Below are 7,078 nucleotides of genomic sequence, written 5' to 3'. Positions count from 1 at the left end.
ATATACATATACATATACATATGCACATATGGGGGTGGGGGGCAGAGATTCTGCACTGTGTTTGAGAGTGGGGACAGGGAAGCTGCACTCTGTGTGAGAAAGGACAGGAAGGCTGCACTATACTTGAGTATGAGGAAGGAGTGCAGAGGTGAGATTTAATGGAAGAAGGATGCCAAGATTAACAGAGGGTCCAGAGGCGAGCGGTGGAGGAGGGGGTACAGAGGTGAGTGGTGAATAAGAGGGTGCAGAGGTGAGCGGTGGAGGAGAGGGTACAGAGGTGAGCGGTGGAGGAGAGGGTACAGAGGTGAGCGGTGGATGAGAGGGTGCAGAGGTGACTGGTGGAGAAGGGGGTACAGAGGTGAGTGATGGAGGAGGGGGTACAGAGGTGAGCGATAGATTAAAGGGTGCAGAGGTGAGCGGTGGAGGAGGGGGTACAGAGGTGAGCGGTGGATGAGAGGGTACAGAAGTAAACGATGGATGAGAGGGTGCAGAGGTGAGAAATGGAGGAGGAGGTACAGATGTGAGTGATGGACGAGGGGGTACAGAGGTGAGCGATGGATTAAAGGGTGCAGGGGTGAGTGGTAGAGGAGGGGGTACAGAGGTGAGCGGTGGATTAAAGGGTGCAGGGGTGAGTGGTGGAGGAGGGGGTACAGAGGTGAGCGATGGATTAAAGGGTGCAGGGGTGAGTGGTGGAGGAGGGGGTACAGAGGTGAGCGGTGGATGAGAGGGTACAGAGGTGAGTGGTGGAGGAGGGGATACAGAGGTGAGTGATGGAGGGGGGGGGGGGGGGTACAGAGGTGAATGATGGATTAGAGGGGGAAGAGGTGAGTGGTGGATGAGGGAGTACAGAGGAAAGGAAACCCAATTACCTGCTATCCTGTGACAGGGGACCTTTACACATCGATAATCAGGGCACTGACCATCAGTGTAGCATATCAGTGCCCATCACTGCCGCCTATCAGTACACATAAATGCTGCCTTATCAGTGCAACCTCATCAGTGCTACCTCATCAGTGCCACCTCATTGTTTGTATAGCAAAATATTAAAAACCCATTGGTGTTTAAATACCACCAAAGAAAGCTCTATTTGTGTGAAAAAAAGTATAAAAATGTCATATGTGTACAGTGTTGCATGACCGCAAAATTGTCATTTAAAGTGTCACAGCGCTGAAAGCTGAAAATTGTCCTGGGCAGGAAGGGGATGAAAGTGCCCAGTAGGCAAGGGATTAAAAAAAAATGTCTCCTAACTGTTTTAGCTGGCGCCTAGATTCAAAGAAAATTTGTCAAGCCCAGATATAAAACTACAACCTTGTCAGAAAAAATGAAAAGCTGAACACTCACCCAACACCTTCCCCACTGCACTTAGGTGGGTGATGTGCTGTCAGTGCTCACTCAGCAGGTGTAGCAGTCTGGGAATTTAAACTCCTCTCTCTTCTTCCCCTTCTTTCTTTAGTACTTCCTGGATGGATCACAGCAGTTCCAATTGGTCAAAGTGGTTACATGCCAGCACTGACCAATCAGAATCACTCTGATCTGTCCCAGAAGCCCTACAGATAGAAGGGGAAGATGAGCCAGATTTTAAATCTGTCTGTGCACTGGCTGTGTGGAAAATTACAGCTAATCATCAGGGCTAAGTGTGCTCCTAGGGAGTGCTTTCTAACTGTGTGTGGGGAATGCTGTGACTGGCTTAGCAGAAACACAATATCTCCATCTTCCTCATTCACAAAAGGGCGGTCTGCCTTGTTTACATAGGTAGACCGCCATTCTGCCTCTCCAGAGACCGATCGGTGGGTCCTAGCGGACATCACGTGCGTACCCCAGACCCTGTGCACCAAATCATGTACCTGTATGTCATTTCGCACATGAGGGGCGTGCTGACACAGTATATCTTATTTTATAAAACATCATGTCGCACTGTGGCTTAGCTGGTTAATGCACATGTCTAATAAACAGGAGATCTTGAGTTCAACTCTCAGCAGTGACTTTCTTAATCTATTCTCAGAGAAAAAAATAAAAAAAGAGTGAGACTTAATGGCTCACTTGATCTTTGTCCTGCCATCACTATTGTGTACATTGCTTGATTAGATGATTGAAGGAGGTTATGCACCATATTGATGTTTTATTGGGTAAGAGTGAGTGGGTGTTTTTTGTTATATTTTGACTGTGCACCTACATTTTCAACATTATTATTAGTATCTTTATGGGACTAAGCCTTTGGTAGTGTCCATATGTCACCTTTCCTCTCTCTGTGATGACATCAGGCCTAATCTTTGGGAAGCGATAGCCATGTAAAATTAAAATTACCTACAGCACCTTCCAGTTTTTTTAGGTGAACACTCCAGACCAATACCTTAGAAGAAGACCTAAAAGAGTTTGGCCATCACATTATAGATTGAGGAACCTCCTAGAACCCCAGAAATGTGTTAGCCCTTATACACACGGTCGGACATTCCGACAACAAAATCCATCGGATTTTGTCCGAAACTTGTGTTGCATATGCACACGGTCGGACAAAGTTGTCGGAAAATCCGATCGTTCAGAACGTGATGATGTTATTTCGTTACGACGGGACTACATTCAGGCTAGTAGCCAATAGCTTTGGTCTAGGAATTTGATCTGAGCATGCGTGGCACTTTGTCCAATCAGAATTCTCTACACACAATCGGACAAAGTCCGATCGGATCATGTTGTCGGAAAGTTTTAGAGCCCAGCTCTAAAACTTTGTCCGTCGGATATTCTGACAGAAACAGTCCGATGGATTATCCGACAACACGGTCCGATCTGACATTTTCCGTCGGAATGTCCGACCGTGTGTACAAGGGCTTAGACTGTTTTTTTTTTCCAGATATACTAAATTCAAATAAAATAATTGGACACGAATCATTAGTGTGCCATTCATTTTCTTCTAAACTTCTCTTGAGATTTGATATAAAGTACCTTCATTTGGCCTATATGTGCACTGTGAGAGTAAATCCACTTTGGATTCAACATGTCAAACTTCTTGCTTCTCCAAGTTTTTATTGCCATCTGTGTCCCTGTAGGCAGGGCCGTACCAAGGGGTTGGCGAGACTGGCACATGCCGGGGGCGCAAGCGGGGGGGGTGCAAGTGGGCAGTGTTCTACTGGTGCCACACTAGTCCCAACTCCCCCAGAGGCCGCCCAATGCACTGGCTCTTAAGTCTCAACCAGTGACTTAATGCAGGGGTAGCTTGAGCACTGGAGGGGTGCAGAAATCAGTGCCATGCTGCCCCCTCCAGAACACCAGTGGTTCCACCCACCTGCTCCTCTTCTTTCCGCCCCCCCCTCCTTTCATGTCCCTGGTCTCGGTGTGTGCACAGTGAGGTGACAGGCGGCTCACGAGATGTGGCTGTCCTGTCCTGGAAGCTGGAAGGACATAATCCCCACATGGCTCTTTCCACCTCCAATAGCAGACACAGTATGCCAGAGCGTGCCTGCATCCTCCTTCTCCCGCGCCCCCCACTGTCTGTGTGCTGCAACTGTAGGAATCTGGGGGCGGGAAGATTAAACAAGCCGACAGTGACTGAGAGCTCCCGGGGACCATCCAAGTGAGTGATCAGACCCTGACTCCTCTCTCTTCTCTCCCTCCCCCTCTCTTCTCTCTCTCCCTCCCTCTCTCCCCCTTTCTCTCTTTCTCTCTCTCTCTCTCTCTCTCTCTCCCTCCCTCTCTCCCCCTCCCTCCCCCCTCTCTCTCTCCCCCTCTCTTCTCTCTCTCTCTCTCCCCCCTCTCTTCTCTCTCTCTCTCTCTCTCTCTCTCCCCCCTCTCTTCTCTCTCTTTCTCTCCCCCCTCCCTCTCGCTCTCCCCCTCTCTCTCCCCCCACTCTCTCTCTCCCCCGACTCTCTCTCTCCCCCCTCTTCCTCTCTCTTCTCCCTCCCTCTCTCTTCTCTCGCCCTCCCTCTCTCTCTCTCCCTCTCTCTCTCTTCTTTCTCTCTCTCCCCCTCCCTCCCTCCCCCTCTCTTTCTCCCTCCCTCTCCCCCCCTCTCTCTCCCCACTCTCTCTCTCTCCCTCTCCCCCCTATTCTCTCTCTCTCTCCCTCCCTCCCCCATTCTCTCTATCCCTCCCTCTCCCCCCCATTCTCTCTCTCTCTCTCTCTCTCTCTCTCTCTCTCCTCCCACCTCCAAAGCAAACATTTATTTTATTGCAGCTTTACAAATTTTAGATGTGGTGGCCGCACTCGTGTGTTTTTTTTTTTTTTAGGTTATCTTTCTTTTATTTTCACCTGCTGATCATGCTAATTTCTGATGGCTGCCCTGCTCATTGGCGTAGAGAGGGGGGCTGTGGGGGTGACATTCCGCACCAGTGAGTGTCTCCACACGGCTCTGTCCTCCTAATTTTGATCTGTGTCCCTGCTCTTTGGCCACCATGTTTTGGGAGTCGTGTTGCTGACCCGGGGGTTGGACATGGTCTGGGGAGAGGGAATAATCAGTAAGTCTGGTCAGTGTGTGGTGGTCAGGTCAGTGTGTAGTGTAGTGGTCAGTGTGTGGTGGTCAGGTTAGTGTGCAGTGGTCAGGTCAGTGTGCAGTGTGGTGGTTAGGTCAGTGTGGTGGTCAGGTCAGTGTGTGGTGGTCAGGTCAGTGTGTAGTGTGGTGGCCAGATCAGTGTGTGGTGGTCAGGTCAGTGTGTGGTGGTCAGGTCAGTGTGTAGTGTGGTAGTCAGGTCAATGTGTAGTGAAAAAAGATGGACGGCAAAACAAATTATACAGGGGTGATAACCCTTCCCTATGTTTTCCAAAAAGCTTAAAAATAGATTTTTTGACTGGAGCTACACTTTAAAAATGTACCAGTTGAAAATTACAAACAGATTCTACTTAACACAACAAACCTACACAGTCCCTGTCTTGTTTGCACAACCTGTATACTGCTGTTCTGAGTATATAGGGACTGGGGGCCACACATATTTCCTTTTTTTAATATGGGTACGGGGTTCCCCTTAATATCCATACAAGACCCAAAGGGGCTGGTAATGGGCAGGGGGGCTACCCATGCCATTTTTCTCAATGATTTTCATCCATATTGCCGGAACCAGATATAAGATTAAAACCGCAAGCAGTTTTAAATGACGTTATTTCCGTTAAATGTCATTTTGGGCAGGGACTGTTCTAAACACGGGAAACACGTGGCACTTCACAGGCATACTATAGACACCCCCCAGGCACGATATTTAAAGGAATATTTCACTTTTTTTTCTTCACTTTAATCGTCATTAAAATCAGTGCTCCCGCCAAAACGGCCATTTTAAAAAACATTTTAGGCATTGACCCATGTCCCCTGGGGCAGGAGCCAGGTCCCCAAACCCTTTTTAGGACAGTATCTTGCATATTAGCCGTTAAAATTAGCACTTTTCATTTCGAACGTTCGAGTCCCATAGACTTTAATGGGGTTCTAAAGTTCGTATGAATTTTGGGTCCGTTCGAAAGTTCTGGTGCGAACCGAACCGGGGGGGTGTTCGGCTCATCCCTACTCTTCAGCTGTCACTGTGCCCTCTTGTGGCGGTCCCGATCCTCACACCCCCTGTGTACATTCAGATCTATGTGTAGTCCTAGGTAGTGACACAGGACACACCTGAAAGGTGATCACAGGGTGGGGGAGGTCAGATTCATCATTACACCGATAAGAAGAGGTATGTGGAGTGTAGATTGGGGGAGGGGCTGAGATGTATATACCTTCTTATCCCTAATATTGTTTCTTCACTCAGAAGAACCTCCAACTATTGTATTCCCCCAGTGCTCAGCTCCACATCACATATAGTATGTCAGCAAACCTCAACTTCTACATCCGTGAGGGACGCATCCGGCGCTCCTTATCCTGAGTGTGGAGAGAGAGCCCCCATAAGATCAGAAGAAGATGGCGGAGAGGTATGTGACATCACAGGAGGAAAACAATGAAAGGTATGGGAAGGGGGTGCCCATAGAACCACCCTTGGCTCAGATTTAGGGTTGGTTCACCTACAAAGACTATTTCCTCCCTAATGTCACTCTCATTGACATTTTGATGCTTCTGGGTGTGTCGGATCCCTGAATACCACGCACGTGTGTTAATGCACATTGATAAGAAGTATTATTATAATCTTTTTGAATGAGCTGCCAAAACCTGGAATTTTTTGTAATGGAGTGCACATACATTGTCTTCTACTGTGTGTGCGTAAAGTGATTTCCTTTTTGGAGAGATGTCCTCTCATTTCCTGCTGTCTGTACAAAGCAGAAAGTGAAAGAACCCCCCCCCCCCCCCCAACCATTCCCATTTTCCTAGATACTTGGCTTAGAATTTTTTATGCTATCCTGTCTGTTGGGGGTGGGGGGGGGGGAGAGTTTTGAGTCCCTAAAATGTATCGGCTTATTCTGAACAAGAAGATTCCTTTTATTATTCTACACATCCCCCCCCCTCCCAAAAAAATAAAAATAAAAAAAACAGAAATTGTAGCCATTCCCAAATTCATCCAAAATGAAAACAACACATTTTGTCTTTAGAAATTTTATAAAAAAGAAAAAAACAAACCTTTATACTTACCTTTTATGCTGCAGCGTTGGTGGGATTTAAAGCAGAGCTCTACCCAAAAAGGGGTTTCCCTTACCAGAGGTGTCGGCGCCTGCACCCAAAGCCAAACCTTATTTTAAAAGTTGCAGCTACAGTATTTGTAGCTGCTGACTTAAAATTTTTTCCACAGTAGCCTGGAGCTCCTTTTTAAGACAGAAAACTTGCAATCGTAAGGCCGCGCACACACGCGCGGACTGTTCGCCCAACTTTGTCCGTCAAACAGTTTCGGCAAACAGTCCGCTCAAACTTAGCATGGACGGACATGGCCACACACGACGGACGAACAGTTTGCTGAAACCGTGCGCGATGACGTGAACGGCACGTACGACGGGACGAAAAATACGACGTCCTATACACTGCATTATAGCTTTCGGCGTGAAAATCCTTTCTGAGCATGCGCGCAACTTTGTTTGACGAACAAGCCTACACACGAGTGGACTGTTCGCTGAAACAAGGTTTCAGCGGACAGTTTTTCGGAAATTCCGAAAAACCTTGTCCGTCAAACTGTCCGCTGAAACTGTCCGCTG

This window comes from Lithobates pipiens, unplaced genomic scaffold (genome assembly GCF_037356315.1).
Source record: "Lithobates pipiens isolate NorthernLeopardFrog02 unplaced genomic scaffold, aLitPip1_a1.2 Scaffold_10, whole genome shotgun sequence".
Taxonomy (NCBI): Eukaryota; Metazoa; Chordata; class Amphibia; order Anura; family Ranidae; genus Lithobates; species Lithobates pipiens.
This window is presented reverse-complemented; position numbering follows the sequence as displayed.